At 38.7% G+C, this 12,448-nt stretch overlaps 1 pseudogene; it reads left to right on the plus strand.

Moving 5' to 3' along the window:
* Positions 1-284: 284 nt before the first annotated feature.
* On the plus strand, positions 285-3,279 carry LOC129519343 (tigger transposable element-derived protein 1-like; annotated as a pseudogene).
* The last annotated feature ends 9,169 nt before the right edge of the window (positions 3,280-12,448 follow it).

Genomic DNA, 12,448 nt, shown 5'->3' on the forward strand with positions numbered 1-12,448 from the left:
CCCTCAGCCTCATTTCTCATCTCCCTTTTATAACTAAGCTACCAAGAAAAGTTGCATGTAATTGCTTCTCCAATTTTCTGCTTTGATTCTCCCATTTTAAAGTTTTTGTTTTGAAAAATTCAAACATACACGAAATTAGATAATGGACAATGAAATCTTATATTCCTGTCACCCAGATTTAATAATTATTTGTCCTACTATCTACATATCCACCCTTTCTCTCTCTCTCTCTTTTAGCTTAAATATATAAAAGCATGTTTTACTTCTCTACTCACTTTACCATAATGACTTTTGTCAAGGTCAACTATGACCTCTACTTTGCTAAGTCCAGTGGTCAGTTCTCAGTTCTCCTCATACTTGGCTTATCACCATTTTATAACGCTGATCACTTGTCTTGTTGGAACCATTTCCTTCACATTGCCTCCCAGTGTATTCTGTTTCTCTGGCTTTCCTCCTGTTACGCTGGACACTCCTCTGCAGTTTCACTTTCTGGCCTCTCTCTAAATGAAGGCCTTGAAATTTAGTTTCTGGACCTCTTTTGTTCTTTGCCTTGATTTCTTCCTGAGTAATCTAGTCCAATCTGAATTTAAGTGCTGCTTAAATATCTAATGATTTTCCTGTTATATCTCCAGATTGGTTCTATTCTAAATCTGACTCATATGTTCAACTATTTTTCTTGTCAGTATCCCTAAGATGTCTAATAGTCATCCCAATCTTGTCCCAAATTATATTTACAATCTTTTCACCTCTTGTCAGCAAATACCATCCTTTAATACTTCCTAATCTTTGAAAATAGCATCTTCACTTGCATAGTTTCTCAGGCCATCAAAATTATTGTTTTTCTTCCATATCCGACATCTGTCACCTAATGCTTTTGGTTCTAGTTTTGAGTTAGATCTCAAATATGAACAATACTCAGCTACATTGTTACCACATTATCATTTCTAATGGCATTATTATAATAGCCATTTACCCGGTCTGGTCTCCATATTTGGCTTATCATGTTCCTCTATAGAGATAAAGTAATCCTAGAATATAGAAGAATATGTATGTCCTATGTATATGTAGTCTATAAGCCACATCATGTCATTTTTTTTAGCTCTAAATGATTTTTATTTTCATCAGAGTATAGGCATAACTTATTTTACTGTACTTTGCTTTATTTTGCTTCATAGGTAGTGCTTTTCTTTGTTTTGTTGTTTTTGTTTTTTTGTTTTCCAAATTGAAGGTTTATGGCAGCCCTGTGTTAAGCAAGTGTATAGGGCAGATTTTTCAAACACCATTTGTTCACATTGTGGCTTTGGGTCACATTTGGTAATAGTGGAAATATTTCAAACTTTTTAAGTGTTATTATAGTTGTTATAATGATTTGTGATCAGCAATCTTTGATGCTACTATTGTGATTGTTTTGGGAAGACACAAAATAGGCCTATGTAAACTCACAAGTTGTATGTTTGCTGACTGCTCCACTGACCAGCCATTCCCTCATTTCACTCTCTCTCCCCAGGCTTCTTTATTCACTGAAACACAATCTTATCGAATGCAGTTAGGTCAGTTGATACCTCTACAAGGGCCTCTAGGTATTCAAGTGAAAGAAAGAATTGCATGTTTCTCTTTTTAAATCAAAAGCTAGAAATGATTAAGCCTAATAAGAAACCATGTCAAAAGTTGTGACAAGTTGAAAACTGGTCCTCTTGCACCAAATAGTTAAGTTAGTTGTAAATGCAAAGGAAAAGTTCTTAAAGGAAATTATAAGTGATACTTTAGTGAACACACTAGTGACAAGAAAGTGAAACAGTTTTATTGCTGATATGGAGAAAGTTTTAATGATCCAGATAGAAGATCAAACCAGCCACAACATTCCCTCAAGCCAAAGTTTAATTCAGAAAAAGACTTTAACTCTCTTAAGTTTCATGAAGGCTGAAGGAGGTGAGGAAGATGCAGAAGAAAAATTTGAAGATATCAGAGGTGGGTTCATGGATTTTAAGGAAAGAAGCTATTTCCATAACACAAAATTGCAAGATGAAGCAGCAAGTGCTAATAGAGAAGCCACAGAAAGTTATCCAGAGGATCCAGCTAATATAATTAATAGAGATGGCTACACTCTATTAATTCTTCTTATTAGAAGAAGATTGCCATCCAGGGCTTACATAGCTAGAGAGGAGAAGTCAATGCCTGGCTTCAAAGCTTCATAGGACTCCTGACTCTCTCTTGTTAGGGGTTACTACAGTTGATGACTTGAGGTCAAAGCCAATGCTCATTACCATTATAAAAAAAATCCCAGGGCCCTTACGAAATAGGCTGAATTTACTGTGCTTGTGCTCTATAAATTTAACACTAAAGCCTGGATGACATATAAACAGATGTTTATAATATGGTTTACTGAATTATTTAAGCCTGCGTTGAGACCTATTGGTCAAGGGAAAAGTTTCTTTTTAAAATATTACTGCATGTATGGAGCTCTGATGGAGATCTACAACAAGATTAACATTGTTTTCATGCCTACTAACACATCTATTCTGTAGCCTCTGGATCAAGGAGTAATTTTGACTTTTGAGTCGTCTTATTTAAGAAATAGGTTTCAGAAAGCTCTTGCCTCCATACATAGTGATTGCTCTGATGGATCTAGGCAAAGCAAGTCAAAAACCTTCTGGAAAGGAGTTACCATTCTAGATGCCATTAAGAACATGATTCACGAGAAGAGGACAAAATATGAACATTAACAGGAGTTTGGAAGAAGTTGATTCTAACCCTCATAGATGACTTTCAGGGGTTCAAGACTTTGCGTAGGAACTAATTGAAGATGTGGTAAAAAATATCAAGACACCTAGAATTAGAAGTAAAGCCTGAAGATGTGACTGAACTGCTGCAATCTCGTTTTAGGCTTAAGTGGATGAGAAGTTGCTTCTTATGGATGAGCAAAGAAAGTGATTTCCTGAGATGGAAACTACTCCAGGTACAGATGCTGTGAAGATTGTTGAAATGACAGCAGAGGATTTAGAATATTACATAAACTTAGTTGATAAAGCAGCGGTAGGGTTTCAGAGGATTAACTCCAATTCTGAAAGAAGTTCTACTGTGGGTAAAGTGCTATCAAATAACATTGCATGCTACAGAGAAATCACTTGTGAAAGGAAAAGCCAATCTATGTGGCAAACTTCATTGTTGTCTTATTTTAAGAAATTGCTGCAGTCACCCCAACTTGCAGTAGCCACTACCCTGATCAGTCAGCAGCTGTCAACATCTAGGCAAGACTCCACCAGATTATTGACTTGCTGAGAGCTCAGATGATGGTTAGCAATTTTTAGCAATAAAGCTTTTTCTAATTAGGAGATGTACACTATTGTTTTAGATGTAATGCTATTGTACATAGTACATAGTTTTTATATGTACTTGGAAACCAAAAAATTAATTTGATTCACTTTATTGAGATGTTCTGGAATGAAACCTGCAATACCAAGGTATGCCTATAAAAGCCAAAGTCTTTCAAGCTTATAAGGTGAGCATACATTTATCCTCTAAGCCAGAACACTTTGAGGAGTGGAAGAAGACAATACAAATGATTAGGAGCGTAAGATTTTGAAATACACTCTTATGAATGGGCAAATCGGATTAACTATATTTGTAGATGTCAAAGAATTATATTAAAGAAATATTTTCAAAAAAAATAAATATTTTCACAACTAAAATTTTCTCCCCAATCAGTGGTTGTTAAGGCAAAATATCTTATTAAAAATTATCTTAAAACAAAATATCTTATTAAAAATTATCATAGCCCATAATTATTCTTATACACTTTCACATATTTTATCATGGCTTAGCTGTAACTATGTCTAATACTAGGTCACTGGTATTTTTAAGTACAAAAATTTACCATGGCTTAATTAATTTTATTTTGTAAATATTTTTTCAAATATTCCTTGAAGATGCATTGTATGATTAATTTGAAAGTGATGATACTTTCAATGTGTGCTTGTTTGCAAACTGTCAATAATTTTGAGCTGCCAAAATCTTTAGACCTAAAATTTTGGAAGGGGCTCCATTTGTTGAATTCTTTAAATATTTTTAATTTCTTATTTTTTTAAAAAAAAAATCAGCATCTAGAGGATTTTTTTAAAATGTTCAATACCATTGTAGGACCTTTAGCTTTATTGACAAAGCAGTTGTTCAAAGAGTCAAACATTTCCAAAATATTATTGATATGGGCAGCAAAAGAAGAAGTTACATGCTCTCATCTAGAAATATCTATCTATATCTCTTTGTATATGAAGTATTTAACATTAACTTAATCAGGAAAGTTGTGTGGGAAATTAACATATGCATATATGTATGTGTTTATAAATTTGATAATTAGAGCTTTTATTTTATTTTCAGAACACTGCTGTTTGAATGCAATGAAAATTATGTGTGCACTATACTTAAGAATATCTTTTTATATTTTCAACTTAGTAAGAACATTAGTACAATAATGCTGTCCTTCAACATTTGTATTTGTTTCATCACTGCAATGCCAGACTTTCTAACTGAATTAACAAAAAATTTCTGCAGGAATGCTAGTTATTTGACATTTGAAAGAACTGACTTTGAAGAAGTTTATTTTTACCCATAAATTATATGAAAAGTTCAAATCATTATTAGAGCTAAACTTTTCTGAAGCCTCAGACAACACAGATACGAAAATAGAATCTTTTACCTGTTGGTAAAATTCTTTTGCAGCCATCATTCTGCTCTTCATACATACACAAGAGAAGTAAATAATTTACAAGGAACTTGTGATTTAAAAGAAAAGCCACACTTAACAGAGTGACATGTAAATGAGCATTTTGTGATTACCAGCACTAAATCATTATCTTGTATGTAGTCTTCTTAAGAAAAGAAAAACACTAATGTGTAAAGTAGACAGTAGCTTTTTAGAAAAATCTCCAGCAGATTTTTCTTCCTGTTTTCAGGTGGTCAGTGATATCTTTATAAGCCCCCTGGAAGATGGCCAATGTTGATAAACAGCAATAAAAGCAGTGTCACTGTACAGATGTTACAAATATTTGTCAGTGTGAGAGTTTGGGATATAGGACAAGTCTATGAATAACGCCAAAGGAAACTTAATTCTAAGGATCTGGAAGTGTGACTATCATTGAATATCATATTCTCCTATAATGCCATAATTATGAAAAGGACCATTTTCTTCCACAGAACTGATAGCGAGAAATAAAAGTCAAATAATGATTTATGAGCATCCTGATAACTATAATTATAGCTAATCCTTTTATGCTGTTTAGTGTGTGTCAGGCACTGTTGAAAATAATTTAGATATATTAATACACATCATTCTTTTTTTTTTTAAGATTTTTTATTTATTTGATAGAGGCAGAAAGAGACAATGAACATTAGCAAGGGAAGTGACAGAGGGAGATGGAGAAGCAGGCTTCTCAGTGAGCAGGGAGCCCGACCCAGGGCTTGGTCCCGGATCCCAAGATGATGACCTGAGCCAAAGGCAGACACTTACCTGACTGAGCCACCCAGGTGTCCAAGTACATGTCATTCTTAAGGACAACCCTATGAGGTAGGTGGTATTGGTTTGACAGAGGAGGAAACTGACAGCCAGAGAAGTTAAATAACATGCATTGGATTACATGGCTAAAATGTGGAAAATATGTGCTAAACCTCGGTGCTATGGATTGAATTGTATTCACACTGGGGATTGGAATTTTAACATTAGAGCCCTAATCCCCTGTGTGACTGTATTTGGAGATAGGGACTTTAGGAAGTAATTAAGGATGAATGAGGTGATAGGGTGGTGCCCTAATCTGATGGGATTTATGATGTCCTTTTAAGAGGAGGGGGAGATACCAGAGATTACTTGTGTCCTCTGTCTCTCTGCCAGGTGAAGGTATAGCTAGAAGGTAGGTATCTGAAATCCAGCAAAAGAGCTCTCTCCAAGAGCCTAACTGGCTTGCACCTCTATCTTAGACTTCTCACCTCCAGAAAAAAGAGAAAGATATTTCTGTTCAGCCACCCAGACTATTGTGCTTTGTTATGGCAGCCTGAGCAAAAAAATAATCTATCAGGCAACTTGGCACCAGAGTCTTTGTCTCTTACTTGTAAAAACTCCAGGTGCAGCAATGACTCATCCAAGTCTCTTCAAACTTGTATTCTGGAGGGCCCAAGTCAGCAGAGTGAAAGGAGCAAATGGGCATTCTCATATGGATGTGTTTCCTAATGCTGCTGTAACAAACTAGCACCAACTTGGTGGCTTAAACAACAGGAATTTGTTCTCTCACATTTATGGAGACTAGAAGTCTGGACTCAATGTGTTAGCAGAACCATGTTTCCTCTGAAGGCTCTAGGAAAGAATATTTCTTTGTCTTCCAGCTTCTGGTGACCTCAGGTGTTCTTAAATTTGTGACAGCATAAATCCAGTCTCAGCCTCTGTCTTCACATGGTCTTCCTCATATGCCTTTCTGGGCACCCCCTTCTCTTCTTACATAGACACCAGTCATTGGATGTAGGGCTGACCCTCATCCAGTACAACTTCATTTTAACTTCGTTATATCTGCAAAGATACTATTTCAAATGAGGTCCCATTCTCATATTTAGTTGGTCTTGAATTGGGCAGGACACTAGTCAACCTGCCACATCATCGTGAGGAAGCCTAGGTAAAGAATTTAGAACTACTTTCCCCTCTAAGAAACCAGGAAAGGGATAATTTTAAATGAGCCTTCTCCCTTTCTTCCAACTTTTTTCTGAATTTGCTGCTCAGAAGGATTAGGCTGGATTCTATCCTCTTTTCCAGAGCAAACAAGAAACTAACTTCTCTCAAATTTCTTGTGTTTTGAAGAGAGGGTTGTAGGATTTAGAGCTATGTATGTGCTGGAAGAGAACTAATTTCAGAGAACAAATTTCAGAATTAATTTAGAATTAGGATCACTCTGGTACATATGAATCCCAACCTTCTCTTAAGCAAATATTGTGTTGGAAAAACTGATTGAGCTTTAGGAAACCATAACATTGAGATTTATTGGGGGCGTATTTATCTTCCTGATAAATATTTAAAACTATAGGTGTTATTTTTTGAAAATCATCCTGAAAGTGTTGTCATCTACATTTTTTTTCATTATTGGGTTGGAATAAACATACAATGCTATGAAAGATAATTTGCACATTTATTTATATTGTTAGTTCCCAGATATAAAGAAGAACAGAATGTAAGAAGATGAATTGAGAACAATTAAGAACTTAAAAAGATTTTGAGAAAATACAGGAAGCTTAGAGCCGGAGGGAAAAGGTCTCTAATTTATGAACATTGATTACAGATTTGAACATAATACCTCAAAATACCTGTGTTGTTTGAGATCTTGAATGTTGGAATATGGTGAGGATGGACAAAAGTCACAGTGGCAGACCAAGAAAATCTTAAAGCAAAATGTGGTAAGCTGCTGTGAATGGATGGGGCCAATGCCATTGGTCTGTTCATAGATGATGTTAGGCAAGAGCCTTCTTTGAACAACTTGTCTACTAAACCTGGGAAGCACTTCCCGCTGTACAGAACTGGGGATTTACATGAAAGACCAAATAAGTCTTCTGCAATGGAGCACAGGAAATTATTAGAACCCTGACTTCTTTAGTTCTACTGAAATTTAGCATAAAAAGAAAACAAAGAGTCTTATCTAGTAGGGATAATCCAGACAATGTCAGAATATTGGAAAGACTAGAAGAAGACTCTAAGAGGGCCCCATCTTAGAGACAAAGAGTGTGGACTTGTGGCGGAAGGATAGCAGTGACTGGCCCACGGGGGAGAGGGCAGTGTTGATGTGAGGCATAGCATGTAGCTGACTTAGGAGCCCATTCAGATTCAGTGTGTTTCCTGAGAAATGGACAGATGTGTGAATTGAAAGTGCTGTGCCACTAAAGAAGGTACTACTGCAGATCCAGGTGGCTTTGTTGTGGTTGGTCTCTGATTAAATGGAAGCGAGAAGAGCACATCCTTCTCCGATCTATGATTCCATGGAGACAAGTTGTTTTACATCTTGGAGAATTGCTGGCACCTTTAGTGGGCCATACAAGACTCTAAATATCTGGCTCCACCATCATCAATGCCAGTCCACCGGGAGTAGTAGGCTGTGAGGCTGGAGGCAATTGGAGCCACTTGAGGGAGTGTGGGAGCCCATCACTTGTGGAGTTCAGCCTTGAATGACACCATTGGCAACAGGGGAGCTCTGGCAAGGATTAATTTATGGACAGAGTATTGGCAACTCCAGGGATTTGTGTGAGCATTTCTGTGGAGAGTGAATTCTGGGAAAATGAAAATGACCAGAGTAGAGATATAGCGGCTTCAAGGCACTATCATCCAAGCATAACTATAAATGGCTTCTCACTTTTGCCATAAGGCTAGTGAGACATTAGGAGGTTCTCAGTGACAAAGCAACGTGTATTAGGGCAGGGCCGAGGTGGTTAATAGCTGAGAGGTTGGAGATAAGCTTCTTGCAATGGAAGTCTGGCTCTATTATTTACTAGTTTGTGAATTTAGAAGGTAAATTGATTTCCCTATGCCTCAGTTCCTTTCACCTGCAAAAGGGAGCACAATAGTGCCTTTTTCATGAAGTTGTGAGTTTCAGGGTCTCAAATTAGTAAGTACTTAAAGGAGAGTCAGGACCATACTGATGTAGTTTTGAAATGTAGGTGAGGTTTGGTGGGGTGAGGTCCGGACCCGACGACCAAGAAAGAATTCTCGAGACATCTTTGGTACAAAATGGCGGTTTTACTAAAGCACAGGACAGGACCCAAGGGCAGAAAGGGGTGCTGGGCCACTGGGGTTTGAGGGGTGGCTGATTATATACAAACTGGGAGTTGGAGGAGGTAGGAAAAGAGGAAAGGGAGGTTTCAAAAGGATTTTCATATGCTAAAGAGGACCTGCAAGATACCTGAGGCCTTGCCATTGTCAAGTTATGGCTGTTTTTCCCTCTAGCAAGGTATTGACATTAAGGCAGTTGGGAACTTCCTGGAGGAATGTCACACGTATTCCACCCAGGAGTTGGGGGAAGCGGTTACAAGGTGTCAGCTTGTACTTTGTCCTCCTCTAGCCTACTGTTCCCTCATCAATAGTACATCTATCCTCTATGTGTCTTTAGATAAGGGTCAACCAAGGAAATGGAAGAGAACAAAGGAGAACTGTGTTTTTAAAAAAGATAAAGATAAAAGGTGAGAGGCTGAATTTGTTACCATTTTAGGGACACCATCATGGACTCCGTGAACACGGATTGCACACCTTCTGTGTATCACACAGGATTGCCTGGTTGCAGCCCTAAAGCAAGAAACTCCAGCAACAGGTGAACTGATCAGAGACAGGTATTGGCATCTGTTGTCTTCCATTAGAATTGCCACTGAACCTCTGCCTGGACTCATGGCCAGCCTGAATCGTTCCCTCCCCAGGTGAAAACAGGCTGTGCTCCTGCCTTAGGGAGTGCCCCTAAGAGTTCTTTCCCAGGCTCCCCTGTGGGTGCTTAGGGCATTGCTAGACATTGAGAAGCAGCAGGGTAGTGATACGTGAAACTGACTGTGGCACCAGACATTTGGGGGACGGTGGTATTAAATAAAGAAACACATGTAGAAACCCTAATAATAGGGACATTGTATGCTCCTGTCATCAGGATGTCGTATTTCTTCTGGTTCTCTTAGAAATTCAGCATTGGTCAAATACAGAGCATCACTAAGCCACCAAGCATAATGGCTCAGCCTTCAGGCTTTGGACCTACTCCTTGTATTTAAATCCCAGTTCCTCCACTTAGGAGCTGGGTGACCCGGGGCAAGCTTCAGGCTCTTCATCTGTGGTGGGAATGATAAAGAGCTCTAGCTTTTACAGGTTTGTTGTGAAGCTTCGATGAGTTAACACATATGAAACCTCCAAACATCGCCTAGAGCATAATAAATGGCCTGGATAGATGTTAAATGCTACTATTAAAATAATAGTGCAGCAAAACACCAGGAAAAAAAAATAGTATCAGAAAAAATTTCACAGAAGATGTAACAAAAGAGTGACAAAGTCAGATTTGCATTTTCCATAAAAACTTTGATAGCAGAGTCCTTTCCCTACTGATCATCACTACCCCTGGTTCCAGTGGGGCCATATGCAGGAAAAGGCTGGAGTAAGGAGTGCAGTAGCAGCAGTAATGAAGGTTAAAGCAGAAAGCTCATGAAGGATCTCTCTCTCTCTCTTTTCTTATTTTTATTTTTTAATATATATATATTTAAGATTTTATTTATTTATTCATGAGAGACACACAGAGAGAGAGAGGCAGAGACACAGGCAGAGGGAGAAGCAGGCTCCATGCAGGGAGCCTGATGTGGGACTCGATCCTGGGACCCCAGGATCACGCCCTGAGCCAAAGGCAGACACTCAATCACTGAGCCACCCAGGCATCCTTCTCTCTCTCTTTTTTTATAGAGGCCCCTAGTCCAACGTGGGTCTTGAACTCATGACCCCAAGATCAAGAGTCACATGCTCTACTGACTGAGCCAGCCAGGTGCAAGGAGCTCCTGAATACAGGATATTCTGAGGTTAGGGCCACGGGCTCATTTAAAAACCTACCACCTGGTGAGTCTGAAATCTAGTCTTCTTACCACAGCCTACGGTGTCCTACTTGATGTGCTTGCTTGCCTGCCTAGCTCCGCAGCCTCACTTCCACTCTCCCCACCAGCACCCATCGTGGCACTCTGTCTTTTCTTTTCCTCCCATATCCCAAATTCTAAGCTCATTCCAGCCCCAGATTTCTGAACTCGAAATTGCCCCTGCCCAAAATTGCTCAGCCTCTGGGGTCTCCCCACTGGGCACTGCTCACTGAGGCCAGGTTTCCCCGAGCACTTATGGAGAAGCCCCCGCAGACCGTAGGCATTTTCCGTCTCACCACCTTGCATTCTTGTCTTCTCTGCATTTATCATCGCGCAAAATTATCTTGTTTATTTGCTTGTGTAGTGAAAGCATGGATTTTTGTCTCAACCGTTATTTTTCTTCTGTCTCTAGAAAAGTGCATGGCATACAGTAGGGGATCAATAACTATTTGTTATGGATGAAAAATATTCTGGCTCCTTAGCAGAAGGGGGTTGGGATTTAGAGGTGAGCTATCCTCAGAGCCTGCCGCTGAAGGGCGCGGACAAAGTCGGGCACGGATATTTTCAGGCCTTTTCACTTCTAGGATCGAGTTCTCTGTCTATGCCTGGGGTTGCTTGGCTCATCTTAAAAGGTGAGTACAAGCCTGTAACCCTCCGGGTATCGTTCAGACTGAACGTGGCAGGATTAGCTCTGTCTTCTCTCTTTCCATTTATGTTTAAAAAATGCAGAACTAAAACAACATTAGTTAAATAGGTGAATGGGAAAAAAAAAAAAAGAATTTGAGACCTGTCTCAGTTTTATATGGATTTTTAACATTTTGTTAATGTAGTATTTCAAATTCATGGGTAACAGATTGGCTATTCAACAAATGATGCTGAGAAAACTAGTTAGCCTTTGGGGGAAAAGTGTAATGAAAATCCATACCTCACTGAAATCAATTTCAGATAGAGCAATGCATGTAATATTAAAAAGTAAAATCTCAACAACAGTTGAAGAAAATAGAAGCGAATACTTTAGAATCTTTGATAGAGGACGACTTTTTTGTGCAGGCCATCAAGCCAGAAGCTGTGAAGGACGTGGTTGACAGGGTTGCCTGGAAAAACATTCAAGGTTTCTATAAAGAACGATAGGTCCCATGAACAAAATTAAGAGACATTTGCAAACTGGAAAAACATGCTTACAAAATAACCTTCATGCATTTAGAGATATATTCACGCGCACGCACACACACTACATACAATTCAGTAGAAAGCATCTCACCGTCCTAAGGCCACCGGTACTGGTGGCCCCTTAGGAGTCACCTCTCTCCTCTTTCATTTCCTCTTTGCCAGTGTGGTCGAGTTCCCACTGGAGAAGCTGCACTGTCCCCAGAAACATGCTTTGAAGGGTCTCTGCAGCTAGACCAGGAGCCGGTGACTCAGTCACGGTCGGTGGGATATGAGCTGAGGTCCACTGGGCCTCCTAGGAGATGCTTTTCCCTCAATTTAAAGAGGCTCAGATTTAAAAATACCCCCTTTTCTTTTTGACTGGACATTGCTATGCCTGCTGAGGTGCCCTGTTTTGCTACAGTTGAAGCATAAGCCAAAAGTTTGAAGTCCAAAGACCAAGCTTGCGTGCTAAGGAATTCAATTCCGTATTTAATTTGAGAAATCATGTTAAAGGTGGGACATGATTTTGTACTTCATCATTCTTTTAAATGTCCCTATCGTTTTTCTTTTCTAACGTAGCTGCCTGGGCAGGTTACATCTGTCAATAGTCTTTGAAGTTTTTTTTTTTTTTTTTTTTTTTTTTTTTTAAATCATGAACATGTCAAATATTTGGATTAATCATCTTTTTGAAGGCTCA

Source organism: Nyctereutes procyonoides, unplaced genomic scaffold (assembly GCF_905146905.1).
Source record: "Nyctereutes procyonoides isolate TBG_1078 unplaced genomic scaffold, NYPRO_anot_genome, whole genome shotgun sequence".
NCBI lineage: Eukaryota > Metazoa > Chordata > Mammalia > Carnivora > Canidae > Nyctereutes > Nyctereutes procyonoides.